This window comes from Rutidosis leptorrhynchoides, chromosome 5 (assembly GCF_046630445.1).
Source record: "Rutidosis leptorrhynchoides isolate AG116_Rl617_1_P2 chromosome 5, CSIRO_AGI_Rlap_v1, whole genome shotgun sequence".
Classification (NCBI taxonomy): Eukaryota; Viridiplantae; Streptophyta; class Magnoliopsida; order Asterales; family Asteraceae; genus Rutidosis; species Rutidosis leptorrhynchoides.
Genome location: NC_092337.1, coordinates 200,911,668 through 200,931,109, shown reverse-complemented (window position 1 = coordinate 200,931,109; position 19,442 = coordinate 200,911,668).

The window sequence follows — 19,442 nt, the reverse complement described above, 5'->3', positions numbered from 1 at the left end:
TAGTAGACGATGATAATAATGAATTAGTAAGAAGTGCAACGGTAGAATTTGCTGTAGTAAGATCTTACTCCAAATACAATGCGCTCTTAAGACGCACAACATTGCAAAAGTTGGCAGGCATTCCCTCCATGGTGCATGGTCTTATAAAATTTCCAATCCTATTGGGAATTGCGACAATCAGATCAGAAACACAAGACGCAAGCATTTCGGCTGTAGAACAAGAAGAAAAACAGCCAAGTGAAGAATAGTAGCTGCGGACCTACATGACTATTGCAAATCTGCGATATCCAGACCAAAAAATTAAGATTGGCGGAGGATTTTCTGATGAAACAAAGTTTAACCTCCGTAACATATTAGCTTCTAACACAGACGTCTTTGCATGGAAAGAAGCAGAAATGACCGGTGTGCCAAGGGAAATAGCTGATGTAACATCCCATTTTTCCCATACATATTTAAAGGTACAAAATTATTTATTAGTACGCTTATAACTTGTGCGTTTATGTGATTAAAAGACCTAAGTGCTATTTATTGTGTATATATATATATATATATATATATATATATATATATATATATATACAAATATGTATGTGTATATATATGTGTTTAGAATATATGCATGTATAAGTATATGCATGGGCCTTTGTTGATGTTAAGTCTTGTGAGACTAAAAGATGAAGTTTAGACGTGCATAGGAAGCGTAAACAATGTGTACAAGTTGAATAAATCGTTAAGTTGTGTAAAGTTTTCGAATGGATCAGTTGAAGGCCATTGCCGTGCCGCAGAAGCCTTTGTTGCGTCGCAACATTGAACTCAAAACAAAGTCAGGAGGCCTGTTAAGAAGGGTCGAGTTTTCCCTTATATGTCGCGCCGCGGAGAATAAGGTCGCACCGCGACCAATAACTAGAATCTGAGTCAGGAATGATTTAAGAAAGCTCGTAAAATACGTTAATTATCACGCCGCGACAATTGGGGCCGCGCCGCGACCCACTGGGTGAACTGGTTCCGGATTTTGTTTTTAAAATAAGTGGTTCAAGGGCAAAATCATCTTTTCGCGTATAGATCTAATGGAGACTTTAAGTCTCAGCCACTTATCCTCTATTATTCATTTCTTTTTCATTTTCTTTCTCTAATTTCTCTCAAAACTTAAAAACCTATTTGATTTCAAGTGAGATTTGGGAATGGAGATTTGTGAATCAAACCTTGGAGCAAGAATTAAAGTTGTTCTCCTTGTTCTTAGCTACAAGTGGATAGTGTTGGTAAGTCTTAACTCCATATTTTGAGTTTTAATTAGTTTATGCTAGGGTTCGGTTCATTTGGAACTTGTAAGACCCGTTTGGGGGTAATATGGGTGGATTTGGGTTAGATTGATGAAAGTAAACCCTAATGGCCATAACCTAGGGTTTGGTCTTATGATTTGAGGTTGTAAGTGTTAAATGGTGTTGTTAGTCACTAATACACCTTTAAATTGATGGAAGAATTGTAAAATGGGTCATGTTTGACTAAAATTGTAAGTTTAAGTATTAAAATGGGTCAAAAGAGTGATGTTGACCTAGTGTGGGCGAAATAGGTATGAATTACCCTAAGTTTGCGTTAGTTAAAGTTAGTAGACTTTAAATCACTAGCTTTAGTGATTTAATATATGTCTTGGCCATTTATGGGCGGTTTTTGTGTAGTTGGGTTATTTAATGCGAATTGGGTCATTAAATGCTCAAGTGTAAATAATGTGGCTAGTTCCACTAGTTTGTGTATTGAAAGTGTACTTAATGTATTAGGTACATTGCTTTGAAGTTCGGAAGTGCATAATCATCATCCTTGTGTCAAGGTGAGTGGAATAATTATGCGTGTACGTATATAATGTATTTATTTGTGTAGTATGAATGTGGCATTGTCGCGGTGTTCAAGACACCACATTCTAAGTAACGAGTAGTATTTTCGCGGTGTTCAAGACACTACTCTGTGTTTGATTGACATGTGGTATTGTCGCGGTGTTTAAGACACCACATTGTCATGGGAGTGGATGCCGCGGTGTTCAAGGCACCACTCATTATTTTGATTGACATGTGGAATCGTCGCGGTGTTCAAGACGCCACATTGTCATGGGGGTGAGTTAGTCGCGTTGTTCAAGAAATCACTCGGGGGATTAGTGATTACGCGGTGTTTAAGTAACACTAATGGATGTTATGAACTCCGACGGTCTTTTACGAGTACCATTCCCTTGTACGATTGGTTAACCATGGTTGTGTGTATTCGTATCTAGCATAATTAAATTGTGAACTATATGCTATTGTTGTTGTTAGCTCTTTGTGAATTATGGATAGTAGTTTATGCATGATGTTTACATAATTGTAGAATTGCTAGCTCGTATGTGGTATTGTGTAAGTGATTGCAAGTAAGAGGGTTATATATGAACATATATAATTATTACATTTACTAAGCGTTAGCTTACTCCTCTCGTTGTTTATCTTTTTAGATGCAGGTGTAGATAAGGGAAAAGGGGTTGTTGGGCACTAGGTATCCTTTGATGATGTTTCGTTGGAACTTTTGGAAGTTGGCCTAGCGTTTTTGGTAGTTTAGCCCCAAACCATTCTCGATGTGTTGTTTGGATTAAAACTATCATTTTTGGATAGGTCAAACTTGTATCACATTTTTTAATGGCCGTCGTGCCTATTGTAAACACTAAACTTGTTGTATGTTTTAACGAAACGTGTGGAATGGTTTACATATTTGATTGGCGCATAAATGTGTATTATAAAAAAAAAAAAATTATCGTATGGAATACGGGTTGTGTTGTTTCAAGTGGTATCAGAGCATGGTCTAAGGGATTTAGGCGACTTGAGATAGGTGCCTAGACTTAGACTTTATTGTGTGTGCACTTTATGCGGGACTTGTAGGACTTCGGGTCGGATCGGGAATTGTTAGTGCATAGGTTTATGTGAACTAACCTTGCGCTATTTGTTTTGTGTTGTAGTTGAAATCATCAAGCGAGACTGACGTTGTACTAACGAGTTAATGCGACGTGATCGCATGGCAATGACTAGCTACCATTGTTACGGGTGCAAATCGTATCAAACAAGCAATGTACGACGATTGTTGAGCAAGATAGGGTAGTGTGGTGTATATGTATATATACATACGTGTTATGTCTTTTCGTTTCGTTGTTTAATATATTTCATTTCTTAAGAATGAAGACAAAAGATAGGTACGGAACGGAAGAGCCTACTCATGAAAGGAGGAATGAGTTACTGGTAATGGTTGAAGCCGCGATTGAACAACGCGTCTCGGGTTTCGCCAATGGAGTTAGTCAAGTAGTCAAGGAGTCAATCGAAGGACGAGTAACCTAGATGGTCCGAGACCAAGTGACTAAGGTTGTAAGGGAAGAATTTGAGAAGAGGTTCTCCAAACCTCAAGGTAGTGGTGAAGAAGAAGTACATGCAAGGCTAGAGCCACATGGTGCTCCGGGCAATTGGAAGAGAGGTACGTCTGAAGGCGTCGGGAATGTGAAAAAGAAGAGTAAGGGAGGTTGCACATCTAAATGTTTCAATTATGGTGTTAGGGGCCACAAGATATGGGAGTGCACGTTGCCGAGGAGTGATAACGGAATGTGCTACCATTTTCTTAAAGAGGGGCACCGAAGGTCGGAGTGCCCCGAATTGTTTATTGATCAAAGTAGAGGTATAATTGAGGCAGCTAGTAGCATGAGGAAGGGAGCGTCGGGCTTCGGTGGGTCGAAGTGTTACAATTGTGGGCAACGGGGACATAAGTCATGTGAATGTCCGTCGGGAAAAACTGTATGTTTTTATTGTCAGAAGGAAGGGCACCAAAGGTCTGAGTGTCCCGATCGGGCTAGTAATCTGACTAAGAAGTTACGAGGTTTCGTGCCTACATGTTATAATTGTCTGCAGCGAGGCCATTTGGCACGGGATTGTACGGGTGTACCCATGAGCACGATCAGGTTCTTTATATGCCAGGCGTAGGGACACAAAAGGTCAGAGTGTTCCGAATCGTTTGCTGATCGGGTTAAGAGATTAGAGCGCGACTACTTGATGGGTAGTGAAGCACAGAAGTCCAGCGATACTGCTTCAGGTACTTTCGTCTTCGATGCAAATATGCCTTATTAATTGTTGTGTGCCGATGTATTCGGTTATGAAGTTGAGACTTAAGTCTCGTTACGAAACCTAATTAGTCTCGAGTGAACGTATATTTCAATGGTACCCATATAAGTGCGGGGTTAGTAATTACGATGACGGTGCACTAGGGTAGCGCTTGAGTCATTGAATCATGAGAATGCGACTTGGGTGCGAATGCATTAGTGTAATTACGTGGTATTGTTACAGGTAGCATTCCTAATGGAATTACCCTACGTTGGAGTTGGATTGACAATTGCAGGGCATAAGACTTGGTGCAACCAAGAATTCCTTAGTGTTGGGAAAATGTATCTACCAAGCCATGGAGACGGGCTTTGGTTTTCGGATGTTGAGCGTGTTCGCTTTCGTGTGAAAGTTGATGGAACCGTTAAGACAAAGTGTTCGATCTAGACGAATGTTGGTAATGGAGTCTATGGGACCCAACGTTAGGTGTCTTTTGCATACCTACTAGCGTGGTATTCGACTCCGATGGTGTTACGGTTACATTGAACATATGGTTTCGATTAAGTGGCAAAGGATAATCTGAATTCCTTCGTATGCTCAAGGTGGAGCAAGGTTTGGTGATATGTGTGTTATGAGATGCAAGACGAGTGACCCTCGTCTCTCTTTTACGAGATGGTTGTGGTTTTGGGTTGTTAAGCTCGTTCGAGTGAGACCCGTAGGCTTTGTAGATTGTGTGTGTATTGTTGCTCGTATGTGAGTTTAACAACTAATTTCTTGTGTGCGCGTGTTATTGGGTTAGTATGCACCGGGTGTTATATCACCATGTGAGAGTACGTGACGTGTAATCGTCTTATCGAGAGTGTTGTGTTTTGATTTGGGGTAGCTGCGAGAGCTTAACCGAGCGTATAGTGATGAGACCGTGTAGGGCATAGTCCCAATTGTTGTGTGAGCTTATGGTAAAACCAATTAGGCTGTAACCATAGTGAGGTAGTACACTTGACGATAATAACATACTATGATGTATATACACATGTTAATTGGCGGTTCGATTTCGATGGCGGTTTTGTGACTGTGTGGCGAGTGTTGTACGCTCTTAACAGCCACTCTTTACTTTTATGATTTTTTGGGGGGGGGGGGGGTACGCGGTATGCCGTTCGAGAGGCATTTCCGTTAACCACATTCGTGTGCGGGTAGAGTCATGGTGGTTAACTATTCTTATGTATGTAGGTGATCGGGTTAATGGTTATGACGAAGTTAGAAAGGTGTAAGCCTTGGTGTTCCAAGCTCTTCCTTAGTGTTGAGTTGAAAGATAAATAGGCTAGCTATGCGGCCTAGGTGAGTAGTGACTAACGGGTGTCGCTAGGAAGTCATGGGCGTTGAGCCGTAAGGTTCGTTAGATTTGTGTGACCACATGTAGTCAGGTGACGTGTGACGCCAGGAGTAGACCCTGTAAGGGTCGAGTCTTTGGAGACTTTAAATTGGAGTTGGATAACACAACGTCAGGTGTCCCTATACCTGCTAGTGTAACTTTTGACTCCGATGGTATGATTACTTTGGATTTGGGTACCTTTAAGAAACCCGAAGTTACAACTGTTATATATTGTGGTGTTTAGCGGGCGTTAACACTTAACTAATTTGAAAGATCGAGGTTCGAATATCTTATAGTGAGTTCTTGGAAGGACTATTGAGTATGACCAACGCCAGAAAATGTAATGGGCATTGTGGAATGTCGGAATTCCGCTGGGCGTTATCATCTTGACGGTGAAAGTAGGGGGTTAAAACCCTAAATGGGGGAGTTAAGTACTGGAGAATGCGGAAAAAGTCCCTAACTAGTAGATGTGATGAGCGAACGGGTGTCACTTATACAGGAAAGAAAGACTTTGGTGGTCTTCTAAAAAGTCCCAAGTTGAACTTGGGAATGAATTGTGAAGGTATTTAGTGACACGAATCAAGTGGCGAGTTTTCCGATGATCCTTGCGGGAGATCTTAGGAAGGTGTCGGGATGATTCCCGAGTATTCTATGGTGGGAAGGCATGATGACGGAGGTCGTCAGGGGATTATTCCACCTTTGAATTTATTGTGAATATATGGTACGAGCTAAATACTAGGTGTAGGAGCGAGCGGTAGCGGTTGTTTTTTCTCGAGGGATGATTACCCTTGCTCGTTGTAACATGATGCATTAGTGTACGAAGTGAGAACCTGGATGGGTGGTTGCTACATGTGTGATTCCGTATTGGAGATGGAAATGTTCAAGGTTGAAGTGCTCAACTTCTAGTATTTGGTGCGGATCACGAGGACGTGATCCAATCTAAGTGAGGGAGAGTTGTAACATCCCGTTTTTCCCTTACATATTTAAAGGTACAAACTTATTTATTAGTACGCTTATAACTTGTGCGTTTATGTGATTAAAAGACCTAAGTGCTAGTTAATGTGTAAATATATATATACGAATATGTATGTGTATATATATGTTTAGAATATATGCATGTATAAGTATATGCATGGGCCTTTTTTGATGTTAAGTCTTGTGAGACTAGAAGATGAAGTTTAGACGTGCATAGGAAGCGTAAACAAGGTGTACACGTTGAATAAATCGTTAAGTTGTGTAAAGTTGTCGAATGGATCAGTTGAAGGCCATTGCCGCGCCGCGGAAGCCTTTGTCGCGCCGCGACATTGAACTCAAAACAAAGTCAGGAGGCCTGTTAAGAAGGGTCGAGTTTTCCCTTATATGTCGCGCCGCGGAGAATAAGGTCGCGCCGCGACCAATAACTAGAATCTGAGTCAGGAATGATTTAAGAAAGCTCGTAAAATACGTTAATTGTCTCGCCGCGACAATTGGGGCCGCGCCGTAACCCACTGGGTGAACTGTTTTCGGATTTTGTTTTTAAAATAAGTGGTTCAAGGGCAAAATCATCTTTTCGCGTATAGATCTGATGGAGACTTTAAGTCTCAGCCACTTATCCTCTATTATTCATTTCTTTTTCATTTTCTTTCTCTAATTTCTCTCAAAACTTAAAAACCCATTTGATTTCAAGTGGGATTTGAGAGTGGAGATTTGTGAATCAAACCTTGGAGCAAGAATTAAAGTTGTTCTCCTTGTTCTTAGCTACAAGTGGATAGTGTTGGTAAGTCTTAACTCCATATTTTGAGTTTTAATTAGTTTATGCTAGGGTTTGGTTCATTTGGAACTTGTAAGACCCGTTTGGGGGTAATATGGGTGGATTTGGGTTAGATTGATGAAAGTAAACCCTAATGGCCATAACCTAGGGTTTGGTCTTATGATTTGAGGTTGTAAGTGTTAAATGGTGTTGTTAGTCACTAATACACCTTTAAATTGATGGAAGAATTGTAAATGGGTCATGTTTGACTAAAATTGTAAGTTTAAGTATTAAAATGGGTCAAAAGAGTGATGTTGACCTAGTGTGGGCGAAATGGGTATGAATTACTCTAAGTTTGTGTTAGTTAAAGTTAGTAGACTTTAAATCACTAGCTTTAGTGATTTAATATGTGTCTTGGCCATTTATGGTCAGTTTTTGTGTAGTTGGGTTATTTAATGCGAATTGGGTCATTAAATGCTCAAGTGTAAATAATGTGGCTAGTTCCACTAGTTTGTGTATTGAAAGTGTACTTAATGTATTAGGTACATTGCTTTGAAGTTCGAAAGTGCATAATCATCATCCTTGTGTCAATGTGAGTGGAATAATTATGCGTGTACGTATATAATGTATTTATTTGTGTAGTATGAATGTGGCATTGTCGCGGTGTTCAAGACATCACATTCTAAGTAACGAGTAGTATTGTCGCGGTGTTCAAGACACTACTCTTTGTCTGATTGACATGTGGTATTGTCGCGGTGTTTAAGACACCACATTGTCATGGGAGTGGATGCCGTGGTGTTTAAGGCACCACTCATTGTTTTGATTGACATGTGGAATCGTCGCTGTGTTCAAGATGCCACATTGTCATGGGGGTGAGTTAGTCGCGTTGTTCACGACATCACCCGAGGGATTAGTAATTACGCGGTGTTTAAGTAACACTAATGGATGTTATGAACTCCGACGGTCTTTTACGAGTACCGTTCCCTTGTATGATTGGTTAACCATGGTTGTGTGAATTCGTATCTAGCATAATTAAATTGTGAACTATATGCTATTATTGTTGCTAGCTCTTTATGAATTGTGGATAGTAGTTTATGCATGATGTTTGCATAATTGTCGAATTGCTAGCTCGTATGTGGTGTTGTGTAAGTGATTGCAAGTAAGTGGGTTATATATGAACATGTATAATTATTGCATTCACTAAGCGTTAGCTTACCCCTCTCGTTGTTTATCTTTTTAGATGCAGGTGCGGATAAGGGAAAAGGGGTTGTTGGGCACTAGGTGTCCTTTGATGATGTTTCGTTGGAACTTTTGGAAGTTGGCCTAGCGTTTTGGGTAGTTTAGCCCCAAACCATGCTCGATGTGTTGTTTGGATTAAAACTATCATTTATGGATAGGTCAAACTTGTATCACATTTGTTAATGGCCGTCGTGCCTATTGTAAACACTAAACTTGTTGTATGTTTTAACGAAACGTGTGGAATGGTTTACATATTTGATTGGCGCATAAATGTGTATTATAAAAAAAAAAAAATTTATCGTATGGAATACGGGTTGGGTTGTTTCAGCTGAACATATGCTTAATGCAAACCCAACTCTAATGCCAGTACGCCAAAAGAAACGCGGTATGGCACCAGAAAGAAGAGAGTGGTTAAAGGCAGAAGTCGACAAATTAGTTAAAGCAAATATATTACGAGAAGTGCGGTACCAAACTTAGGTAGCAAACTATCCGTTATCAATAAGGCATGTCCCAAGGACAACTATCCGTTATCAGAAATAGATTAGAAGGTCGAATCGCTAGCTGGTTTTCGGTATAAATGTTTTTTGGATGCGTACAAAGGATACCATCAAATACAGATGGCCGTGGAGGATGAAGACAAAACTGCCTTCTACACCAGCCAAGGAATTTACTGTTACACAAAGATGCTGTTTGGTTTGAAGAATACCGGGGCGACATACCTAAGCGTAATAGATGAGGCCTTTAAAAGTCAAATTGGCAGAAATTTAGAGGCGTATGTAGACGATTTGGTGATAAAAAACAGTACATAGCAGGTTTTATTGGATGATATATTATAAACGTTTGCGTCATTAAGAATGATAAACATGAAGCTCAATCCGTCAAAATGTAGCTTTGGAGAAGAAGAGGGGAAATTTCTCGGCCATATAATCACTGAGTGTGGAATACGCGCAAATCCAAAGAAAATAGAAGCCATCAAAAGTATGCCATCACCTCGAAGTAAGAAGGAAGTACAAAGTTTGACGGGCAATTTGGCCGCGTTAACGAGATTCTTGTAAAAATCCGCAGAACGATCATTACCATTTTCGGGACGCTGAAAATATGTTTAAAGAAAACGGATTTCAAATGGACTGAGGAAGCGGAAGTTGCTTTTCCAGAGATGAAAAAGTTGTTAAAGGAATTGCCCATGATGACTGCGCCCGTTGCAGGAGAAACATTAATACTTTACTTAGCGGCATCAAAAGAAGCAATAAGTTCAGTGTTGATAGCAAACAGAGGGCAGGTACGCACTTCAAACTAAAACTTAATTATTTCATATTCAATAGTCACTTTAAATTATATGTGTTATGCTATGCGAACAGGTACAAATGCCTGTGTATTTTGTTAGTAAAGCCTTAACAGGAAGCGAATTAAATTACCCTGCCATCAAAAAAATCGTCTATGCGCTTGTGCATACGGCCAGGCGCTTAAGGAGATATTTCCAAGCGCATCCAATAATGGTCTTAACAGACCAATCAATAAAGCAGGTATGGCAAAAAAACAAAATATTAGTAAAAGACTAAAATTGCTTGAAAAAATTCTTGCAAATTCACATTCGCTATCACATTGTTGAGCATGTGCTATACAAACTAGAAAATTCTGGTCACATGGCTAAATGGGCTATCGAATTAGGTGAGCACGAGAAAGTTTCTCACCAAGGAGTGCAGTAAAAGGTCAATTCCTAGCAGATTATCTGGCTGAAACAGCCGCAGATATTTAAATCTCGCACGGATGAAAAGAAACCACCCCCACCCGAACAGTTATGGGAGTTGCATACAGACGGGGCCTGTGGTCCACAAGGCGCAGGGCGTAAATAGTCCTAAAAATTCCAGAAGGAGAGGAGTATACCTTCACGCTGCGTTTTCTCTTCTGTGTAACAAATAATGAAGCTGAGTATGAAGCATTACTATCTGGAATGCGCGTAGCAAAATACTTGGAATAAAAGAGTTGTCAGTATATGTTGATTCATCGTTAGTTGCAAATCAATTCAACAGAATATTCGAAGCACATGATGAGTCAATACAAAAATATCTGAATCTTGTGCAAGAACTTGCGGTAGGCTTTAATGTATTACAGATAATGCAGGTTTCAAGAACATTGAATAAAAAGGCAGATGTGCTTAGTAAGTTTGGCTACCTTAACGTTCAGTCATTTCAAAAAACAAATTTGGGTGGAAGAAGTAAAGGTCAAATCCATTGACACATACTGCATATATGCCGCAGTCGAAGAAGAAGAGCCAAGTTGGATGACACCGATAGTGGAATTTTTGAACACCCGAACATTGCCAATAGATTCAACAGAGGCAAGGAAAATTAAAATGAAGGCACCAATGTATCTGCTAGGCAAAGGAGTTCTATATAGAAAATCTTTCTTGGGACCTCATTTGCGGTGCCTTAATCCGATTCAAGCAGAGTCAATTATCCGGGAGGTGCATGAGGGAATATGCGCTTTACACTCAGGACATAAAACGTTGGCATCCAAGATAATGCGGCTCGAATACTATTGGCCATCAATGTACAGAGATGCCGCAAAAATAGTACGCAAATGTCGGTCATGTCAGCTACATGCACCAGTAAGCAAAGCTCCACGACATCCAATGATACCAGTCACGTCTCCATGGCCGTTCTACAAATGGGCAATCGATATAGTGGGACCATTCCCCACAGGACCAGGAGGTGCAAAGTTTTTGGTAGTAGCTATACATTACTTCACAAAGTGGGTAGAAGCCAAACCGCTCAAAACAGTTTCGGGCAAACAGATCCGCAATTTTCTATGGGAAAACATCGTTTGTCGGTTCGGAATACCAAATGAAATTGTGAGTAATGGTACACAATTCGAAGGAAACCCATTCAGTGACTGGTGCCAAGAACTGAATATAAAGCAAACATTCACATCAGTTGCACACCTTCAGGCAAATGGCCAATGTGAAGTAACAAATCGAGATATCGTATTAGGTATCAAAGCAAGACTGAGGTTGTGTTGAAGGGGTTGGATAGATGAACTACCAAACGTGTTATGGGCACACTGCATGACCCCAAAGGGCGCAACTAATGAAATACCTTTCTGCTTGGTGTATGGGTCCGAGGCAGTAATACCTGCGGAGATAAATGTGCCAACCATGCACATAGCCTCCTTAGATGAAAGTAGCAATAGCGAAGAACTGTGTAAAAATCTAAATTTGGTTGAAGAACATAGGGAAGTGCGGTAATAAAAGAAGAAATCAACAAGTAAAGAATCACAAGCTACTATAATAAATGCGTACAACCATTATCTTTCAAGTTGGATGATTTGGTGTGGCGAAAAAATGAGGCAAGCAGAGCGGAGGATACGGGTAAACTTGTACCTAAATGGAAAGGATCATACAAGGTTATTGGTGTAAGCGATACAGGGGCGTATCGGTTAGCAAGTTTAAATGGAAAAGCAATAAAACGCACCTGACATGCACAAACACTCTACATATGAAAAAAAAAAAAGAAGGATTGATCACCCCAAACAACTGTTTGAATTTTTTTTATGTAATTTTCTATTTTCCATTGTAAACATGACAACCAAGTGTTGATCGAAAAAATATTTGAAATAAATTGAGTCATTCAGTTTAAGCCAATAACTTGTGTTTTTTACATTTGTTGATTGCATGTGCCTAAGCTGCACAGGGACATACTCCGAGTCTAAAGTGATATAGTTTAGTTTGATTACTAATACTATTTTTAATGGTGACAGTAGTAAAACATTGGATTGTTTCAAACACTTGTACACCGCGCAAGACGGAGACTTGCACAGTCTAGACTATAAAATACAACTTTGGTTTACTTGTTTAAAAATACCCGGACATTGGCGTGGCCGGAAGACTCTTGAATATAGACATTAGTTTGTCTATAATACGGATAAAGTACATTGGATTGTATATGCGTAAACACTTATAAAATTTTTTTATAAAAGTCTTGAGTATAAACATACAAGCATTGGTTTGCTTCTTTTGCGTATAACATTGGATTGTTAGCGCAAGAATAAAAAGATCGTGATAAGATTGAGGGGTCGCTCCCGTCATGAAATCATGACATTTATTCTAAAACAAAGGTATGATATGCATAGAAATTGTAAGGAATCATTATATCCGCCATAATGAATCCACAAACTAATGCACTTAACAAAAATATTCGATTATAATATTTAAAACTACCAATTACAGTTGGGGCAAAAAATATATAAAGTCGAACGCTCATCATAATGGCATGACTTATACAAAATATGAACTAGTATATGCTAATATAAATAAAAGGGTGGCTTGGCTGGAATGTTGCCCTACACTAAGGAGAATATGACATCCTCACACGTAGCGATCAGACGCATACCCTGCTTTCGACGAAAAAAGAAAATATAATATAGGGATGCGAAACCTTCAAACTTGCAAGGCCCATCCCTCGCTAGCAAAAACTTGCTACCCAAAATGGACAAACAACATCCACATCATGTAGCATAACAAGTTCAGTTGAACTTGTCATTAACAATTTGCTGGGCAGAAACGTTGACATCATTCACTAACTGCTTCAGACGGGGAATGGGTATCTGCTCCAGTAAGGCACAAGCATGGTCACATCTTTCTTTTATACCATCAGAGAAAAGCTGAGAAACTTTAGGAGGAATGGAAGGCGGTACATACATTTCTTGACAAATAATATCCCAGAACAAAGTGCACTCTATGCACGCGCAGCTACCATCCCTGCACCAAATCGCTGCTCGATAGCTTTACAATCAAGGGCATGCTACACAATTACAATCAAGGGCATGCCTTCACCACGTCATGTTTTGCGCCATATGATTCCTGGGCCGCAATCCAGTCGCTGAAACTGTCATTGAGAAAATCAACTTGACTTTCAGCCCCCTTCAACCTTGCAGACAAAGATAAAATTTCAGACTCCATGAACTTCTTCTCGGCATGCTGCACAATTACCTGTTGTCTCTTTCGCATCAGAACATTGATGCACTCTTCTGCTTGCACGTGTGCAGTCACAGCAACTGCAAGTTGGGCAGAAAGCCTAGAGTTGTCCTCTTCCAACAAAGATATCTTGGTAGCATTCGATGATGATGTCGCCAATGGATTAGCAAGAGCAGCTGATTTTTGGTGACGGCGGTTAAAATCTTTGAAGAAATTGAACAATGTAGATTGAACATCAACATACAGCTCTTTCGAAGGAGATAAATTAGCAAACTTCTGCACCAGATGCAGGGGTGCGCAAGATTGTAAGTAAGACAATTGTTCGGCAAAAGCTGTGGCTGGAACTTTCATAAAATTGTCGATGTTCAGAATTGACGGAGATGGATCAATAGACATACACATTTTAAACGAGAAGCATCGTGTGACACACTACTAGGACCTGAAAATAACAAAGAAGTGTTGTGAGAATTTACAACCAAATTTTAGAACAGGTAGAGGGCAAATAAATGCCTTCATCGAATTGTCTTTAATGGCTAAATAAGTCCTAACTTCATCAGTTTTAAAAAGCAACGTTGTGGTTTCCGGTCGTGTAGCCAAAACGTTGGAGAAATTATCGACATTGGCAACTAGGGCAGGAGCATACGATTCTATCTTCGTCTTCAACATAAAATAATATTATTAAAAATATGCATACGTAGTTGATATATAACTAAGATTACGAATGGAATGCAAAATATATATAAGTGTGGGGTAAATAAATTTTTAGTATCACATACCTTGAAAAGGGTTTTTCGATAGAGAAGATGATACGGCTGTGAATAGCTATAAACGGGAGAGATTAAGAAACGAAATAAGCCAAAAGGGTATTTATAGATAAAATACGTAGGTCAAAAATAACCGAGACAAAATCACAACCGTACGCGTGTGGTAATCTTAGGCTAAACACCCTGATAAGATGCTCGGTTCACGTTAGCATTACCAGGCAGTTGAATAATTACAATCATTACCTTTTTGGTAAATAGTGACAGTTGTTACCTCGGGTGCAGGAAGTATAGATGAAAAGACAGTTTTGTGACTGCACGCATACATTGCACTAAATGCTGCAACAGTACCCGGTTACGCATATATACTTAAATAATCATCTGCATTGTCCCGATACAATTAGAATCCAACTATGCATTCTCATATGAATATCAAGTATGTTCATTTTGAGTAGTAGTTTTTCTTACTAGTTCGACGTCATACACTTATTGTCATCGTATATAACATCGAACTGGAGGGACTTAATGATACGCATATCCGCATGACCATTGCGCATTCAAAGTCCTAAGCCGCATACTAATTGCCATTTAAGACGTATGGCATGGGTATAGTCGCACTCAATATGCCTATACCAATTAATGTGAGTTTCATATACTTGCACAAGGGTCTATTATATTCTAGAAGAATATATGACATAACTGATACAGATTCTTTTCCTTAAATAACGTAAGTTAGTTAGAGAAAAGATAGCATTTATTTAGGGGTGAAATCCTATTCAAACTTTCATGACCCGTCCTAATCCATCCGAACGAAGTCCATATCGATTACAAACGATTCACTATAGTTGATTACATCGCGAGGTTCTTGACCTCTATATGATACATTTTACAAACATTGCATTCGTTTTTAAAAGATAAACTTTCATTTACATCGACAGTTAACAGCATGCATACCATTTTATAATAATTATTTATATAAGTAATAGTAATAATTTTATTTTAATAAAATTTATATTTACAATATTTATTATTAATTATAGAAATAAAATACTAATAATAATAACAACTTTAGAATAATTATAAAACTAATAAAAGTAAATATATTAACACTATAATCATATTAGTAATAATAATAAGGATGATTTTAATGATAACTTTATTAGTAACACTAATAATAATACTAATTTTAACAATATGGATATTATTAGATGATAATAATAATATTAACAATAATCTAATAATTTGTACATATTTGGTTTCATATTTATATCACACAATTATTAATACTGATATTAATATTATTATGTTTATTTTTATAATAATACTAAGAGAAATAAATTTATAGCAACTATATTTTAACTTGTACATAATATTATACATTATTATTTATGTTATAATTACTAATTATATAATATACTCATTTTATTATTAATTCAATTATTTTATTCATTACTTTAAATTTTCAATTCAATTTGAATGATTTATTTATATTATTTTAATTTAATTTAATCTATACACTTATATATATATATATATATATATATATATATATATATATATATATATATATATATATATATATATGTAACAACCCAAACCAACCCTCGACCAAACCACGCGAAAATACAAAATAAAAAAAAAATTTCCTGTGCAGCATATATGGCGCGGCGCGCCAAAGTGGACTGTCCGGAAAGTCTCAAAATGCGAAAAAGATTGACTAGTTCCCGACACATTTAGACGAAACGCTTTTTACCATACATCTAAATATGTAAAACTAACTTGTTTCAAATATAAAATCAATGTTTTACAGGCGGGGCCCACAACGGCCGTTTTACGAGTTTAATACAATTTACGAGTTTCGACCACTAAAAAGTTTAAGTTCCAAACTACACAATGAGCATGGCGTTTGGGATTAAACTACCCAACTATCGGTCAAACTCCAAGAGCTACTAAAGCCAAAAGCGTCCCCCTAGCATCAAGCGGGATCTCTAGTCCAAAACGATGTCCTTACCTTTGTCCAAAACCGAACCTATAAAATGGTAAACAACGAGAGGGTAAGCAAAGCTTAGTGAATGTAATAATTATACGAATACCTATATAATTATACCTACTTGCATACACTTACACAACCGCAAACGCGCTAGCAAACAACGTTAGCTTACCGTCGCAATAACAAGCTATAATTCACCAATACCCCCAAGCTAGAATAACTTCCGCATATAAATATAACTCGAATAATATAATATGCTTACAACACAAATAACCATGGTTAACCAATAGTACAAGGGAACGGCGCTCGCGAAAACGCCATCGGTGTTCGTAACATCCGTTAGGGCACTTAACACCTCGCACCACTAACCCCTAGGGTGGCACCTTAACACCTCGGCACATCACCCCGAGTGGCATCTTAACACCTCGATGCATCACTCATTATTTTTACGGAGTGGTGTCTTAACACCTCGACACTACACTACTAGGTGGCATCTTAACACCTCGATGCTACACCCGAGTGGCATCTTAACACCTCGATGCTACACCCTTCACGTGAAACGTGGTGTCTTAACACCTCGACACTACACCTTTCACGCTACAACAAATAGATACATTATATACATACGCATATAATTATTCCACTCACCTCGAAGTCTTCGTGTAAGATAACCGAACTTGCAACGTCAATGTAACGTACCTATTACATTTTAGCACATAATCAATTCACAACTCAAGTCGGTCAAGCAACTCACTTAACAATCTAGAGTCTTTTGACCCTAAGTGCAATCCCGACCCATTTTGCACCTTTAACCCTAATAATGGGTTAACTTCACCAAAAACCCTAACTTTAGCCAATTAAGGTATTAACACACTTTTAACCACAAAGTTAACTCGTTTTCATACATGCAAGACAACCTAGGTCATCAAAGACCCACTTGACCCATTTCTAGGTCAACACACCCATTTGGGTCACCCACAACCCAAATCACACTCACAAACATTAACTATAAGTGTATTAGTATTTACTTAGGTCTTTAAGACCCATTTACACCATTTACCCCTTTCAAAACCCTAAGTTAGTCACCAATTGGGTCTTCATGACCCAAACTTACCCAAAAACCCCAAATTACTCACAAATGGGTTTTATGTGCAATACTAACCCAAACCCTAACCCTTAAACACATTAAACTAAGGTAATCAAGTTTAGGGCTTACCACAACAATCAAAACGTAGCTAAGGAGGATATGAACAACTTTAACTCCCGAGTTCTAACCCGAAATGAGCTTCTTCTTCCCCGATTTAAGCTTTCTCACACTTAACCACCCCCTCTCTCTCTAGAATGAATGGATGATGTTTGGTGGTTGAGAAATGAAGTAATGAGCTCACCAAATGAAATGTCCCGCTCTTATTGATTAAAAACGTTCCATATTAATTGATTTCGTTGCGAGGTTTTGACCTCTATATGAGACGTTTTTCAAAGACTGCATTCATTTTAAAACAAACCATAACCTTTATTTCATCAATAAGGTTTAAAAAGCTTTACGTAGATTATCAAATAATGATAATCTAAAATATCCTGTTTACACACGACCATTACACAATGGTTTACAATACAAATATGTTACAACAAAATAAGTTTCTTGAATGCAGTTTTTACACAATATCATACAAGCATGGACTCCAAATCTCGTCCTTATTTAAATATGCGACAGCGGAAGCTCTTAATAATCACCTGAGAATAAACATGCTTAAAACGTCAACAAAAATGTTGGTGAGTTATAGGTTTAACCTATATATATCAAATCATAATAATAGACCACAAGATTTCATATTTCAATACACATCCCATACGTAGAGATAAAAATCATTCATATGGTGAACACCTGGTAACCGACATTAACAAGATGCATATATAAGAATATCCCCATCATTCCGGGACACCCTTCGGATATGATATAAATTTCGAAGTACTAAAGCATCCGGTACTTTGGATGGGGCTTGTTGGGCCCGATAGATCTATCTTTAGGATTCGCGTCAATTAGGGTGTCTGTTCCCTAATTCTTAGATTACCAGACTTAATAAATAGGGGCATATTCGATTTCGATAATTCAACCTTAGAATGTAGTTTCACGTACTTGTGTCTATTTTGTAAATCATTTATAAAACCTGCATGTATTCTCATCCCAAAAATATTAGATTTTAAAAGTGGGACTATAACTCACTTTCACAGATTTTTACTTCGTCGGGAAGTAAGACTTGGCCACTGGTTGATTCACGAACCTATAACAATATATACATATATATCAAAGTATGTTCAAAATATATTTACAACACTTTTAATATATTTTGATGTTTTAAGTTTATTAAGTCAGCTGTCCTCGTTAGTAACCTACAACTAGTTGTCCACAGTTAGATGTACAGAAATAAATCGATAAATATTATCTTGAATCAATCCACGACCCAGTGTATACATATCTCAGTATTGATCACAACTCAAACTATATATATTTTGGAATCAACCTCAACCCTGTATAGCTGACTCCAACATTCACATATAGAGTGTCTATGGTTGTTCCGAAATATATATAGATGTGTCGACATGATAGGTCGAAACATTGTATACGTGTCTATGGTATCTCAAGATTACATAATATACAATACAAGTTGATTAAGTTATGGTTGGAATAGATTTGTTACAAATTTTCACGTAGCTAAAATGAGAAAAATTATCCAATCTTGTTTTACCCATAACTTCTTCATTTTAAATCTGTTTTGAGTGAATCAAATTGCTATGGTTTCATATTGAACTCTATTTTATGAATCTAAACATAAAAAGTATAGGTTTATAGTTGGAAAAATAAGTTACAAGTCGTTTTTGTAAAGGTAGTCATTTCAGTCGAAAGAACGACGTCTAGATGATCATTTTAGAAAACATACTTCCACTTTGAGTTTAACCATAATTTTTGGATATAGTTTCATGTTCATAATAAAAATCATTTTCTCAGAATAACAACTTTTAAATCAAAGTTTATCATAGTTTTTAATTAACTAACCCAAAACAGCCCGCGGTGTTACTACGACGGCGTAAATCCGGTTTTACGATGTTTTTCGTGTCTCCAGGTTTTAAATCATTAAGTTAGCATATCATATAGATATAGAACATGTGTTTAGTTGATTTTAAAAGTCAAGTTAGAAGGATTAACTTTTGTTTGCGAACAAGTTTAGAATTAACTAAACTATGTTCTAGTGATTACAAGTTTAAACCTTCGAATAAGATAGCTTTATATGT